This window comes from Haemorhous mexicanus, chromosome 12 (genome assembly GCF_027477595.1).
Source record: "Haemorhous mexicanus isolate bHaeMex1 chromosome 12, bHaeMex1.pri, whole genome shotgun sequence".
Lineage (NCBI taxonomy): Eukaryota > Metazoa > Chordata > Aves > Passeriformes > Fringillidae > Haemorhous > Haemorhous mexicanus.
Window position 1 is genome coordinate 1,756,624 of NC_082352.1, and position 15,260 is coordinate 1,771,883.

The window sequence follows — 15,260 nt, forward strand, 5'->3', positions numbered from 1 at the left end:
ATGCTGGCCTTGGCAGACATTAGTCTGTGATGGAGGTTTTCATTTGCAGCACCTTAATAGCTTAATGGCTTTTTAGTCCCTAACTTAGACCTGAAATTTTCATAGGAAGGAGTCTCTGTAGGAGCTGCCACTAAACAAACATAAAAGGCACCTTTCCATTCATCCTCTGAATATTCACCTTCACTCTACAGCAACAGCAACAATGGGTTTATATCAGCTTTCTCCCTAAATCAGGAAACAGCCCAGTCTTCAAGGATTTCTTGTAGCCCTTCTCATCTTTCAGTATGATATTTTATCCACTTTTTAATTTTTATAGAGATACTTATCCCCACTAAATATTCCAAGGGACTCAAAGTCTTGTGTAATTGAATTACCAGGTTTATAGAAAATCACTTATAGGCAAAATTGCCAAGGTGGGTGTGGGGAAAGTAGGAACATTTCAGCAAGATGTGGCCCATTATGCAAATTTATCACCACATGCCATACATAATGAATAAACCTTGTGCTCTTAACACTTTGATTATAGACTATACAGACAATGCAAATTAAAATTCCTGCTGCTCCATAAACGAAATGAGAGGAAATTATGTAAATTCTAACACATTAGATTGATTTGGTTGAAACAAAACCTGATCCACTTGATGTTTTAGGGGAAGAGCCACAATTACAATGATTGAGAAAGTTCAGCGTTAATGAAGTGTGTTATTGCTAATCAATTCCTCCTCCTCTGGTAGTGGCATGACCATGAGCTCTGCCACTGCATCATCCACTGCCCACGGAGCCTCTGAGCCTGGGGCACACCCTGGGGCTGCCAGAAACCCCTGCTGGCACCAGGAGCTCACAGGAACTCTGTGCCTGACACCCAGGAGGGGTGTGTGTTCTCAAACAGGATCATGGAATGATTTGGGGTGGAAAGGATCCTAAAAATCACCCCCTGCCACAGGCAGGAACACCTTCCACAAGATCAGGTTGCTCCAAACCCTGTCCAACCTGGCCTGGAAAACTTTTTGGCAATCCTGCCTGGCTGTCTTGGATACTACTGAAAATCCTAACCAAACAACTTCCCCCTGAGCAAAACAATCACCTTTCTATGGCTGTCTTCTCAGAAAATAAGGAGTAGGATTTTCACCTGGTAATAAACTGACCGTGTTTAGTTCATGGAAATTAAAAGCAAGTCTTTCAGGCTTACAAGTTCCCTGTCCAAATTAAAGAAACTGAAAAATGGGACCCAATGGTTTTAAAAGTTTCAAACTAAACATTCTTCCAATAACAGCTGCCTGGGTTTTGTTGTAGGAATTTGGAATGTCACTAGAATGGAGCTCAGTTGATTAAATTCTGTGATCTGCAGGGAGCCAATATGCACAAAGCTGTTCTACAGTTAATAGATGAAGGTTGCACCTTTACACCAAGCAGAGGAACATCTCTCTAAGCATCCTCTCACCATTTTCTACAAAATTCTCGGTAGAGCTCCTCACCAGCTAGCTGCAGAATACTCCATTGCTATCTTAATTATTCACTGTGTTGAATAAAATAATTAAGCAGTTTTATTTATCGTATTTTGCATTTTTCAGCCCTTCTGCTAAAATATTTCCATTGCATTTTTAAATAAAAAAAAATTCACTTGCAAAAGCATCCGCATCATTAGAAATTTGTGGCTCTTATCTCACAGGTAAATACGAGCAGGTGGAATGAGCCACTGTTTTATTTTCTATTTAGAGAACTTTTATATCATTCTCAGAAACATTTGTCACTGCACGTAGTGACTGCATTTGTTTCCTCTCTCTGCTGATTTGTCTCCCACTAATTTATTATGGCTCCTGCTGAGCCATGAGGAAGCACAGAGACATCTCACTGCCTTCAGCAGCAGTTTCACCCATAGGACTGGTGCAGGTTGTGAATAAAACGCATCCAAAAGCACATCCAAAACCAGGGCAGCACAGGCAAGGAGAGAGCTTTTATGCAGAAATGACGTGGTACATAAACACACAGCACGCACACCGAGGCTGGCACTTACCAGAAGAAATTCTAGTATTTTATGTTTGCTCCATGAACAAGGAAACAACAGGGGTCAGACCTCAGCTGCGAAAGAAAACGCGGCAGACCGAGAAAAGAGAATATTAAAATGAAAAGATAAGGGAAAGATACGAAGGAGTTCATCTCTCCCAGAAATAAAGCGACATTTAGTTGTGCGGGCGGAGGACGCATTCTGGTGGCAGCACACGCTTCTCTGCCGCGGCTGGCTTTAGAGACCCCGGCCCGTTCTGGCCGCAGGGACTGCGAGCGATCGCTGCCGCCGGGAGCGGCGCCGGGACTCCCGGCCGGGCTCCGCTCCCGCCCGGATTTATCCCGGCTTGGGGCCGGCATCCCGCGGGAGCCGCCCCCGCTCAGGGATGCCCGGGCTAATTGCGACGTGCTAATTAGGATTTCAAAGCGTGACGCGGTCAGAGAGCCACTCAGAGCTTGGCACAGACAGACTTGCAACCCAAAAGGCGAAACATCGCCCAAAATTGAGGGACGGGGAAAACAACGGCGACTAAGTGGCTGCGGAGGAGCGGGAGCTGAGCATTTCAGCGTGGAACAGATGTTTTCTTACATAAAACAGACACAAAGAAACGCAGCGGTAAATATCTCACCCCACAGGAATCATCTTAATTTCCAGCTCACAAAGACCTTAGAAAACTGAGTCTCTCCACATTAGCTTTTACTTGAATTCTTTGACTTCCCACTGCTTTGTTTATAGGAACCGGCTCTCTTTGATGTTGGAACATTAGAAGGAGTGCAACAATAAATTTCCCATATTCTAATATCCAGTCATCCCGAGCTTGTTCAAGGACCCCTTGATTCATGAAGGCAAATAATTCAATTACCTGAGCTTTGATCAAGGAGTCGCTGCAGCCCCTTTTTGATGTCGATTGAGGCTGTTTGCAGCTCCACACAGATAACTGGCCCGCACGGCGTTTAACCCTTTTGGCACCAGCAGCGGGCTGGCATTGCCAAGTGAGCCCCACAGCATCATTTGGGAATGCTGCTCCAGAAGGAGCACAGGAGGCACGGCAGGTCCAGGAGGATCCCTGGACCAGACTGGATGGGAGGGTCATTGAAAGGCTGAACCTCTTTTTTCTAAACAAACTGAAATTATTTCCCAGTCAAGTTAATCTGTCTTAAAGGCATTTTTTGGGAGCTGCTCTTTGGATGGCATGGCACTGAGACATAAAAATGCTGCTGAGAAGCAAAGGGGTTTGCCTTGGTAGTACAAGAGATTTCATCATGTCCATGCTTCCCAACAATTGCCCCCAAAAGAAATGGGAGTGGGCACAGACTCCTCCGGTCGGGTGAAAGAACACTCCTCAAATAGGAAAATCAAGCAGATCTAAGCCTTCCCTCTCCTCAAATACAAGCACCTGGATGAATTAATCTCTGCCATGACCAAGTCAAAGCCCTGGTGGTACTGCCTGCAAAAAACCAGAAACTAGTCAATGCAGACACTGTGCTCTCAGCTGATTTGCCATTCTGAATATGATTACTGAGAGAATTCCTCCACATAAATGAGGAATTAGGCTCCCCTTCATTCATTCTAAGATTCTTTCGGGACATGAGGAGGTTACTAAAAGGACATAATTAGAAGGCATAATTAATATATAGCAATCTCTCACTCGGTTTCCTACACAGCTCCAACAAAACAGCCATGGATATATCCCTAATTTTAGCAGGAGTTGCATGGATGATGGAAATGACCTCACCAGACTACTGAGATGTGACAAAAACAGTTCTGCAACAGGACTTTTCTGGTCTTTCACAGCAGAAAGGCATCTGTCCTTCACAGCACAGCTGGGGAAAGGATCCCTGTCATGCAGAGTGACATCTCAATTCACAGGATACAGGCTGCAAAAAGCATAATGAGCATGCCTGCCTTCCCCTAGATAACAGGCAAATTATTTTGGGGCATGAGGATGTAGATGGAAATTCATGTATTTACTTTAGAATGCTTGATAAGTTCTTGAAAAGTTGGGATGTTTCTGATTTGTTGGAAAATAAAACTTGGGGCATTCTGTAAAGCCCGGAGGGAAAATGTGTATAATGAATTAGTAAGAATGAGAAAAGGAGTCAATGTATGCACAATTTTCTTGCATTTTCCATAAAGCCAAAGGAGCTGCACATATAACTAACATGAGAAATGGGAAACCTTCTTCTTTGAGCCAACACTCCTGGTAAAGCGTTAAAGGAGGAGCTGCTGATCTCCAATTCAACAAGCAATTAGCATTCATTAGTTCAGAGTAATAAACTGCCCAAGGCACTGATGAGTTAAATACAGTATGCTTTAAAGAACATGGAAACAGTTAAAACACAAGCTTCACTCCAGTTTATTTTGAATTATTTCATTTCTAGTAAAAATTGATGTGATTTCCAGATGGGAGATGCCTCTAGGCAAAAACATTCTCCTTCTCTCCTCCAGTAGGCAAAATGACTAAATACCAATGGAAAAGTCTTTTGTAGACATGATTAATTTAATTAACATTATTTACTTAATAAAGTACAATGACCTTCTGTAAATTTTGGGCAGAAAAAAGTAAATAGAAGTTAAAAGTCCTCAGTTTTGGTAGCTCTCCTGTAATGTACAACTTCCAAGAAATGACTTGCTGGTTACTCGTTTCTGAAGGGAAATACCACAAAGGCTGAGCTGTTCCCAAGACTGTTTGAGGGGATAGTTACAAGCATGACTTCACTGCTCTGTGATCAAAATACAGAATTGCACCCAGTCCCTCAGTGATGGGGGACACTGCACAGTCTGGTAGGAGCCCTCAGGATGCCTGGAAGACAGAAATTCCAGGAGCACCCTCCCTGACCTGCAGCCCATCCTGAAAAAGCCACGGTCAGGACAACAAGCAACTGCAAATCTTGGTAAATCTTGGTAGATCTGAGAGGTGGCACTTCCTCTGCAGAACTGGTTATTTCAGCCCAACTCATTTCAACTTGATTGGGTAATTAAACATGTGTCAGTGCAATTTCATCCATTTGATGGAGTATTGAGAGCATTCCTAACACTGGTAGGACCAAAACCTGGCTGAGCCCCTGGATGCACAACTCCATCTAAACTCAAACACAAACTCGGTGTAACCCCCAAAACTCCCTGAAATGCCACACCAAGGGTGCTGCTCAATAATCCCAGTGTCAGTGAATAACCCCATGGACTCCAGCAGCACTTCTCTGCTTTAGATCAGGTTCACCAGTCTGAATTTAACCAGGAAGTGCAGACATCAGATAAACAGCCTTAACTCACCCACTCATAAAAATAATTTTAAAAAGCTGCTAACCACAATAACAAAGTTCTGAGCATGTATTAACCAAGGTGGATATTCCCAGTGCCTTCCAAATATACAAATCCACACTGAAGGGCACAATAAGGTGGAACTCAATGTCAAGTCCACTCCATAGGGAAAAAAACCCAGCAATTTGATTTTTGACTTTTGATTTTCCTCATGTGTTTTGACTGCTCCTTTAAAGCCCAAGCCAGCAGACATTTGGTAACTTGTGATGCTCCAGAATGACAGCACATCACTGCAGCCTGGAGTGAATCCTTGTGCTACCTTTTCCAAGGAGTTCATCATGTCCTAGCTCCATGTGACAGCTGCGTATTGCACTTCTTTGATGAGGCAGCAGGGCTGGTTCCCACTGCCTCTCAGGAGAGTGCTCAGGTATGTCTCAGATCACACTCTTGTGATCTTGTTTTCTTTGTCATGAAGTAAATAATTATTGAAGTAATTGAATGTACCAAGACTTAAATTTAGCTCCTCCCAGCACTTTGATATCTACTGAGACAACTACACAGACAAATGAGCTTTTGCTGTTGGATCCAAAAAGTGAAATAATGTCAGCAGAAGGTCACTGGACATCAGCTACAAGATCACAGTGAAGGGTGTGATTGTCCTGCAGGCTGGACGTGGAAACCTTGCTAATTCAGGGAGTAGGAAGAGTCAGAGAGAAGGCAAATGTTGGATAAACCTGACCCAAGGAAGCTAAGAAGAATGTCTCTACTTTTGAACACAAAGGGAGCTGGCTGAGTCAAGGAGAAATACGAAAATTAAAAAAGAAAGGTCAGAAGAGGCTCCTGTACCTGTGAAAGGTGAAGTTATAGCAGGGCAGAGCAAAGTTTGCATTGCAAAGTGGGAAAGTCTGGGGGTGAAATGTTCACTGAATATTAGATTTGGAACTGCACAGGGAGAGCAGGATCTGACAAACTGAGGGGCAAGGAATCCCATCCACACCTCAGCAAGGAGAGTGAACTCCAGCTGAAGGTGCAGGAACCTGAGAGACCCCAAGCCAGGGCATGCAGATGCCCCAATTAGCTGTGAATGCTCCAAATCAGCTTTGTTTGTCCAGGGCACTGGACTGTGACCTGCAGCACTGGTTGGGAAGCGCTGGGCAAGGGATCAGCTAAAACTGGTGTCACTTACAGGGCTGTGGCCAAAGCACCGCAGAAACCTGGAGATCCCCAAGAGGATTTGTAACTCAGTACTTGAAACATGAACATAATGAATTTACGAGTATAATTTTTTCATATAAATATTACAAAATTCATAATTTTGAGGACAGAAAAAGCAATTATGACCTACAGGCTGTCTGACCTACAGCCACATGTATTGCTACCTAATCAGCCCTTTTGTATGTAAATGACAAATTGTTTGCATGCAAATGCCACTGCCTGCTCTGTTTTCTTCTTGCTTTAGAAAGAGATATGCTACGGAAATTGCCACGGTGCTAAAAAGAATTGAAATGCATACCAATCAGCCATATTCTCCCAGCTATAATTGGAACAGTAACAAATAAAAAGGCAACAATCAGCACTGGACAAAATTTTCTATTTGAATCAGAGCCCCAAGTAAAATTATTATTCAGCTGCTTTTCAAAATTTTGGAACCTCTTACATCTGAAGAAATTGGGTTTGAAACTGTGAATGAACAGTGACTTTTCACTAATGTGAAATATTGAAGATCTCTGGAATTTCAATTGCAAGAAAAATATCCTGAAAGGGAATGGGAAGGATCCATTATCATAAAATTGTCTGTTCTGTGTGTGCACTGGATAAATGTTGGAGTGATTCTCAGTTCCACCAAGCTGCTGATCCCTGTGGCCCATGCAGTATGGAATGGGAGGGTTTGATCAGTGCTCTGGATGTGCTGAATTAACCTGGCAGCATTCAGCTGTTCAAATATTGCTCCTCTCTGGAAAACAGTTCACATCCATTCCTGCCTGAACAGGAAGTGCCCTGAAAGCAAGAAATGCTTCAAAACCTTGTCTTGAATGATCTACCGTGAGCTGAGTGATGCTGAGAAATCCTTAACTGCACCAGTATGTGGTCAGTCTCTGAAGGGAGCACTGCTCTGAGGAGGGTGAGATTGAATCCTAGAATTGAAACCAACATTTCAACTATTTTCTATTCTAATGAGAATAGAAAACTTAATTCCTAAATGCCATTCAAAGTCCTGTATTTGCCTCAGGACTCTCTTTATCAAATTAAATTGTGTCAAAAAGTTAGGGATAAACTTTTTGAATGGCATTTTCCTTGAGCAATATGAAAGTTGCAATTTTTACCGGTTGCTTCCATCAAAGTTTTCCAGTCACCTCTATAAATGGTTCAAATGCCAGACAACTTTGCACAAGCTGTATTTATTTTGTTTGCCTTACAATGTCTATATACACCAAAAAAAAAAAAAAAACCAACAAACCAAACCAAAAAAACCCACCAAAACCAAAAACCAAAAAATCTTAGTTGATAAAAGATGAAAGGAATAACAGAGTTATTCATTCAGCAGCCAAGATCAGTGAGATAATTACATCAAGAAGGGGCAGACCATTTAAATTTATTACTTAATGCTGACACATGCATGTATTAATAAAACAGTTAGCATTAATGGAAATAGGGTTTAGTCTCCTGATTCCAATAGAGCCATCATTTCTGCTTTCCACTGAACTAATGACTTAGCCTTGGCAGAATGATATGTATGCATGTATTTAACTATTTAACTTAACCACTGAGACCAATTAATGTGTTTCTGAAGTTTCATTTTATTTAAAAGTATTTTTCAGCAACCTCACTGGGATCAAAATTATGTTGAACCAGAGTTTATATGGCAACAGTTTAACCTTAAGCGTGACTCTCTCCCTTGGAATATCTCTTGTAAAAGGAAGAGCACTAAAATGTGGGGCAGGAGAAGCAGCCCTTCAGTGGGATTTGGCTTCCCAGGCTAGCACAGACTGCGTGCTTAGGGGCTCACGTGGGAGGGCGTGGGGCTGTGAGAGGGCACAGCTCTGATTCACTGCCTGTCTGGGTATGGAGGACAGGATCCAGGGACAAACCTGACCTAGCCAGGCTGAGATCCACCTGAGCTTGCTCCTATGGCACAAAAACCTGCACCAGGTGCACCATGCAAAGACAGGGGAGTTAAACACTTGGTGCTGTGCAGCTCACAAACACAAAAACTCTGTTTGCAAGGGCTTTTGAATAAAATTCCTCCTGCTCATCTCTCCAGTGTTTCCCAGAATGGACTGGTGTCCTCACAGTATCACCCAGGGCTCACAGCAACAGTGTCAGTCTGCACCAACACCATTTAATGAAACCCTAATCGCAATTACTGTCTAGACAGGCATTTCCTGCAGCTGACATTCACATATCAAAGTTCTGTCCAGTTTTGTCTGCATTATTTTGCTCTATGATCCACAATTTCTGTTGGTGTATCTATAATATGGCTACAGTCTACCTGTTGATGAACAATTAAACATCATTATAATAATGGATTCTATTTGGAAACCTCTGGCTGCACTGTTCACCAATCACTCTGGAAAATCGTGGCTCCTTTTTTACATTCGGTTACTTGGTCCTTTTCTTTTAATCCATTTACATTGATTTCTACCACTCCAACTCCGCCTGCCATTGCATTCCAATTAAGAATTCTGATGAACTCTTGCTGATTCAGAAGGGAGAGGGCTCTCACTCACTGCCAAACTTTGGAGGGAAAAAAACAGCCAACCACACACACAAAACCTCCTTAGAATTCGCTTAAGCAGCACTTCAAAACCGAGGAGCTAAATTATGGCTGGTGTAGCCAGCAGAGCTCCGTGCCTGGGAGCCACCGCACCACCCAAGCCGTGAGGGAAGGAGCCCGGGTGCCTCTGGCAGGGACAAAGAGCCCGAATGTCACCGTGCCCCAAACGTCACCGTGCCCCGGCCACTGCTCCCAGCATGGCTGAGCTCCACACACCCATCTCTGAATTCCTGCTGGCCAGGGAGGCACCGCTGCTGCCCCCGCTGCTGCCGTCCCTGTCCCTGCTGCTGTCCCTGCTGCTGTCCCTGTCCCTGCCGTGTGGGATCTTCTCGGGAGGCCTTGAGCAGCCCTGGCAGCTCGAAGTTTGCCTCCCAGCCTGAGCGCACAGAGGATGGGCACTGACAGGACTCCTGCACAGGAAATGTGTCCTCCTCTGCAGGAGCCACTGATCCTCTCACCAAGGGCTTTTTCTCCAAGATAATTCTTAATTAATAGTCTCTCTAAGGCCGTTGACAGAAAACTGTACAGCTGTCATGGCACTACCTGGCTTTGTTGTAGGCAAGAACTTGGATTAGGTGCATTAATGAACTTCTCTGGCTGCACCTAGTGGATGTTCTGCAATTTTGTAGAGTTCTGTACTGTTATTTATAGTACACAAACAATGTGGTTGGTCTGAGTCAAATCAAAGGTCCAGTTTGTAGGAACAGCCCAAAGGGGATGTCTAGAAGAATATCAGAAGAAGGCAGCTGGAATAAGCCTCTTTCCATGCTTGCAACCATTCCAAATCTATATGACCATATATGTCCCTGCTGGTTAACATCCAGCATGGATGGGTTTTGGAGCAGCCTGGGACAGTATAAGGTGTCCCTGCCTTTGGCAGGGGATGGAAGGAAATGAGCTTTAATGTCCCTTCCAACCCAAACCATTCTGTGATTCTGTGAGTAGTAACAACATCATTTGTATTCCAGGGTGCTGCAGGATATACGGACCAATTTGCTTTTCTCAGTCCTTCAGCTATAAGCTCCACTGACCTGGATGTGAACAGATAAAACTAGTCCAATTTGGCTTAATATGTCTTTTTTTCTCATATCAAGGATGTCTTTATAAGATCTCTCAAATCTGATAACATCTCTGAAAGAAAGACATTTTGTTTCGCTGTATCATTTTTTCCACCTTTGAACTCTTGGCATGGTATGAACCGACCCTGCCTTTGAAAAGGGACGAGAGAGCAAAAACCCTCCCGAAGGGGCCCGCACTCTCATTCCACGCCCAGCCTCCAGCTGTAGAGTCAGCTTGCGTGCAGACAAGCCGCACTTCCAGCATCCCAAAACTCCTCCGCCAGAGTCAAGACGGTGCTGCAGCTGAGGCGGTCAGCGGCAGGAGGGCTGTAAAACCCCGGGGAGCGCGGGCGTCTTCCCGCGGGACGCTCTCGGTGCGGGGACAGAACCGGGAACGGCCCCGGGAACACGCGCAGGGTCCATGCCCGCATCCCGCGAGATGCTCCCGATGCGGGGACAGAACAGGGGACACGCGGAGGGTCCATGCCCGCAAACCGCGAGATGCTCCCGATGCGGGGACAGAGCCGGGAGCACGCGGAGGGTCCATGCCCACATCCCGCGGGATGTTCCCGGTGCGGGGACAGAGCCGGGAGCACGCGGAGGGTCCATGCCCGCATCCCGCGGGGTGCTCCCGGTACGGGAGCAGAACCGGGAACAGAACTGGGAACACGCGGAGGGTCCATGCCCGCATCCCGCGGGATGTTCCCGGAGCGGGAGCAGAACCGGGAACAGAGCCGGGAGCACGCGGAGGGTCCATGCCCGCATCCCGCGGGATGTTCCCGGTGCGGGAGCAGAACCGGGAACAGAGCCGGGAGCACGCGGAGGGTCCATGCCCGCATCCCGCGGGATGTTCCCGGTGCGGGAGCAGAACCGGGAACAGAGCCGGGAGCACGCGGAGGGTCCATGCCCGCATCCCGCGGGGTGCTCCCGGAGCGGGAGTAGAACCGGGAACAGAGCCGGGAGCACGCGGAGGGTCCATGCCCGCATCCCGCGGGGTGCTCCCGGAGCGGGAGCGGCGGCGGCTCGGGAAGGCGCAGCACTGCCCCCTGCCGCCCGCCCGCCGCAGCGCGGCCGCCCAGCCCCGCGCCCCGCGGAGCGGCCGGAGCGGTGCGGCCGCTCCTCCCGCGGGGTAACGCCTGACTCAGTCTGTCCTCAGCGTCAAAACCCGACACAGGGCAGCTACATGTTCTCCTAAAATACTATAAAAGGGTTTTACTCCATGGCCAGCGTGTATCAAAGCAGAGCGGTACAGCGCTCCTCGACCAGCAAGAGATAACACATCTGACGTACAGATACAGATGGCATAAAATGACCATAAAGTCCTCTCAGTTCACCCAGACAAAGCCCCCGACCCAATCTCCATTTAAATCAATAGCCACCATGTAATTTCTGTCCCCAAGCTTTGGATTGGCCCTAAAAAAGAAACAATGAAAGTTGAAGTGCTGTTAAAAACATTATAATGGTTGTGGCATAGGAAATTGTACAGAGATTTTAGCTTAAAATGCTGGTAGAAAAACTCAGATGCACACACAAAGTCCAGGAAGTATGTTGCTAAACTGTTTCAAATTAATTGATTCCAGATGAGACCTCTGTTCCTCACACACTGAAGATATTTTGCTAAACATCCAGCTCACAAAATGGCTTCAAAATTCAGTTAGAGGGTTCACCAAAAAGAAGATATGCCAATTTTAAGTGTGAGATGATTTGAAATTTCTGTGGTGTCTGAGCTACAAATAGTAGGTAGCACAATTCCACAATTCTATTGTGGAATTCTCATCACTCAAAGATTTGTTTGTCAAGTTATGCTGTTATGTTAGAGCAGTTGCAGAAAATAAGAATGCTAGTCTCAGTCTACTGTGACTCTGAACTTCACATATGTTTCTTACACTAAATTAAATATGTCAGATGTTGTCAGAATAGCATATTAATTGAAGCTGAAATCACATTACACACTTTAAAGCATTTTATCAGATAAATCACAGAAATCACTCCAATCTTTGCAGTTTCCCCATATTTTTATGCATAAGAAAAATTAATTTAGCTGCCCTATCTCTCAATCAACCATTTCTATACATATTTTCCTCTGAAACTGCTGCTGATAAATTGCAATGACTTATCCCCTGGCGTGCCCTATTGTAGCAGCATTTCTGCTAATGAAGTAATCTAGTACCTACTGATTTCTTTGGACGGGCAACACTTACAATTGTAGTAAAGTTAAAGCTGATGTGGAGAAACCTATAAATGGCATTCTCTGTACATTCTCTGATGTGCAAGGCTGAGGTGAAAAAAAAAATCCTATTTCAGGGCCTAAGAACAAGAGCCTGCCAAAGTAAGATGTCCTTTAGGTAAAATTTTCCTAAAGGATTTCCAATTCTTTTACTGAATGTCTTATTCTTAGTTCTGTAACTTTATTTTGTTCTTCTGCAAGAGGCAGGAGAACTGCTTTTGAACTGCAGCCAGGAACTTCTGTTTTCCAGAGCACAGACTTTTCTAGATTCAGAAACCTGCTCCAAGAATGCCTGGTGTGTGGAGGCTCAGACCAGACCTCCTGCTCCCCATTTCCCCTGCTCTCCCTGCCCCTCTCCCGGCCACAGGAACCGTGCAGCCCTACCAGGGATCTGCTGCTCCCTAGCAAACATCTGCAGTTCTCCTGCCATGAACAGGCACACATCTCTGCTTACAAAGCCAGCCCAAGGACTGAGCACAAGCATCAATTTGTGTTCCAAACCTCGGCGGACAGACCTGGCTGAGGCTGATGTCATGTTAATTATTGCAGGACTTCTACACTGAAAGGCAATTTATTCATTGGGATTCCTTAGCCAGCATGGAAAAGGAGAACAAAGTATGTACCTGGAGAATCACAGACTTTGGAAACACTGAGGCAGACGGAAGAGCAAGGGGGGGGAAGGAGACGGACATCCAGCAGCGCCTGAATGCGTGCTTCCCTGCCCCTGAGCCCGGCAGTGCCTCTCTTATTCAACAGTTCCATTATTAAATAATTCAAAACATTGAATTTCTTAAGAGAGAGGCACGGAGACTGTGAAAACCTTATCGTATCACCATCACAAATCAACAGGAAAAAAGTCTTTCCTAGAGACTTGCTAGTAATTGGAACGTGAAAAAGAAATGAGCATTCTCCTCATAAAAGGCCAATTTCTGAATTAGTGACCTCATTTGCTAAAGAGGTTCCTTTGTCACAGATATCTGGGTAGGTAAATACTGTGTTACACAGCCACTCAGTCCTTTGTAGCAGCCGTACAAAGAAGCTCTCCCTGCATATACTGCTTCCCTCCTCACCAAATGAATATTTAAAAAGTAGACAATAAAGGGGGACTTCTATAGGAGGTGAAGGCACTTGTATCATGATGTCAGACTGCTATTTGTGCTCCCGAAGGGCTGCACAGGAAGCACTTTTATTCTGAACTTAATAGTATTTATGAGGACCCGCAGCCTGATCTATTTTACCTTCCTTGGGGATGTGCTTATGCATGCATCACCCAGGAGTCTAATGCTTTTTGGACTAGCCCGTGTTAGAGACAGATACCATTTTGGTACCTTGTGAATAGTAATGCCTTTGAAAGCCAGCAAAATAATTAATTAATTAAATAAATAAATAAATAAAGGGGGGGGGGGGGGAGAGGGGGAAAGACTATAAATCAAAGTCTTTGCATTTTTCATTCTGGCTAGAATATCCTTCATTTTATGCACTCCTAATTCCTGCATATCCATTTCGTGCCTGGGAGCTACGGCGCAAGTAAAAGATTTTCAGTTTGGGGCTTTCGGCATCTGCTTCTCCGGAGGAACATTTTAAAACGGCCAAACGCTCTCCCTCCCCCTCCCCGCCCCCGAGCAAGAACTGAAGGGAGGAAAAAAAAGAAATAAAGCAGCGTCTGCCAGAGCGTTTTCCTTCTCCCTCCGGAGAGCCGAGCGCGCCCCGGGGGCCCCGCGGCCGCCGCAGCGCCCGCACCGCGCCCGGCCCCGCTCCGCACACCTTCCCGGCCCCGCCAACTTCGGGGGGCCCGCGAGCATCCCCCCGTTCCTTTCCTTTGCTTTCCGAGCTGCCCACACGCTCAGCCCCGCCGCTTCCCTGCCCTTCCCTGCGCGCTGCCTCCCCCGGCGGGGCTGCCCCGCTCTGCCCCCGGGCTCCCCCGCTCACCTGCGGGGCTGGCCGCGTCCCTCGGCCGCCGGCGGAGCGGGGACACCGGGCAAGTCCCATTCACAAGTGGCCGCGGAGCGGGCTCGGCAGCATCTTCAGCCTATTACACTCCAGCGGCAGCGGCTGCTGAATGAGGCTCCGAGCTAGTGGCAGGAATTAGAAAGAGGGAGGGAGGGAGGGGAAAGGGGAGAGGGAGGGAGAGGGAGCAAGGGGAGTGAAGCAAGATTAGAGGAAGGGAAAAGCTGGAGGCTGTTGCTTCGTCTCGATTTTCCTGTCCCTTCCCCCAGCCCAGGGGGAGCGCAGCCCCCGGCCCTGCCCTCCCGCAGGGCCTCGCTCCTGCGCTCCGCTGCCGCCCGCGGGGACCGGCTCGGCTGCAGGGCCCGAAGGAGCGGGGAAGGAGCCCAGGGCAGCCCGTCCCTGCCCCCGTGCCCCGGCGGGGCCGGTGTCCCCTCCCCACGGCTTGTTCCACATCCCCTCGGTCACGCAGGCACCCACGGGCAGGGCTGCGGGGGTCCGGGGACCCCCAGCCATGCCGCGGGCTGCTGCCCGGTCCCTGCGTGTCGCCTCTCTGCAGGCTGCCCAGGGCCACCCCGCGGCGCCGCGGCCGCCGGAGCTCCGTGCGTGGGGACACAGACACAGGGCTCGGCTGGGCGGCAGGGACAGCGCCAGCATTTTATACTCAATCCAGTCATGTTTCCTGTCAGGAGAAGACATTTGTCCAGGAATAAAAAAAGACCAAAAAAAAAAAATGTTCTTCAAGCATTTCTGCATGTGGAAAAATCTTGATCTCTTACAGCTCACAGCCAAAGGCTGAGGCCAGGCCTGGATCTGGAGGGGTGACCCTTTCCTTCTCAGCCAGGCCTGCCCCACGGCTGCCCCTCTCCCACTCCCCGTTCTCCTCACCTGCAGTGATTCCCAGGTGTGGCTGACCTTGGTGAATGCAGGGAGCAGCACCCTGAGCCCATGCACCCATCCACACCCAGCTCACAGTGCCCCCCACACCCA

The 15,260-nt window shown here is 47.1% G+C and overlaps 1 protein-coding gene across 2 annotated transcripts in view; it reads right to left on the reverse strand.

Moving 5' to 3' along the window:
* Positions 1-14,410, reverse strand: part of CDH11 (cadherin 11) — an 83,114-nt gene extending 68,704 nt beyond the window's left edge. The window contains exon 1 of one of the 2 annotated variants that reach the window (XM_059857745.1): positions 14,256-14,409. The gene's annotated coding sequence lies outside the window, so the exon portion shown is untranslated. Of the gene's footprint in view, positions 1-14,255 lie in introns of both variants that reach the window. The other variant, XM_059857746.1, reaches the window with a different exon arrangement.
* Between the last annotated feature and the right edge of the window lie 850 nt (positions 14,411-15,260).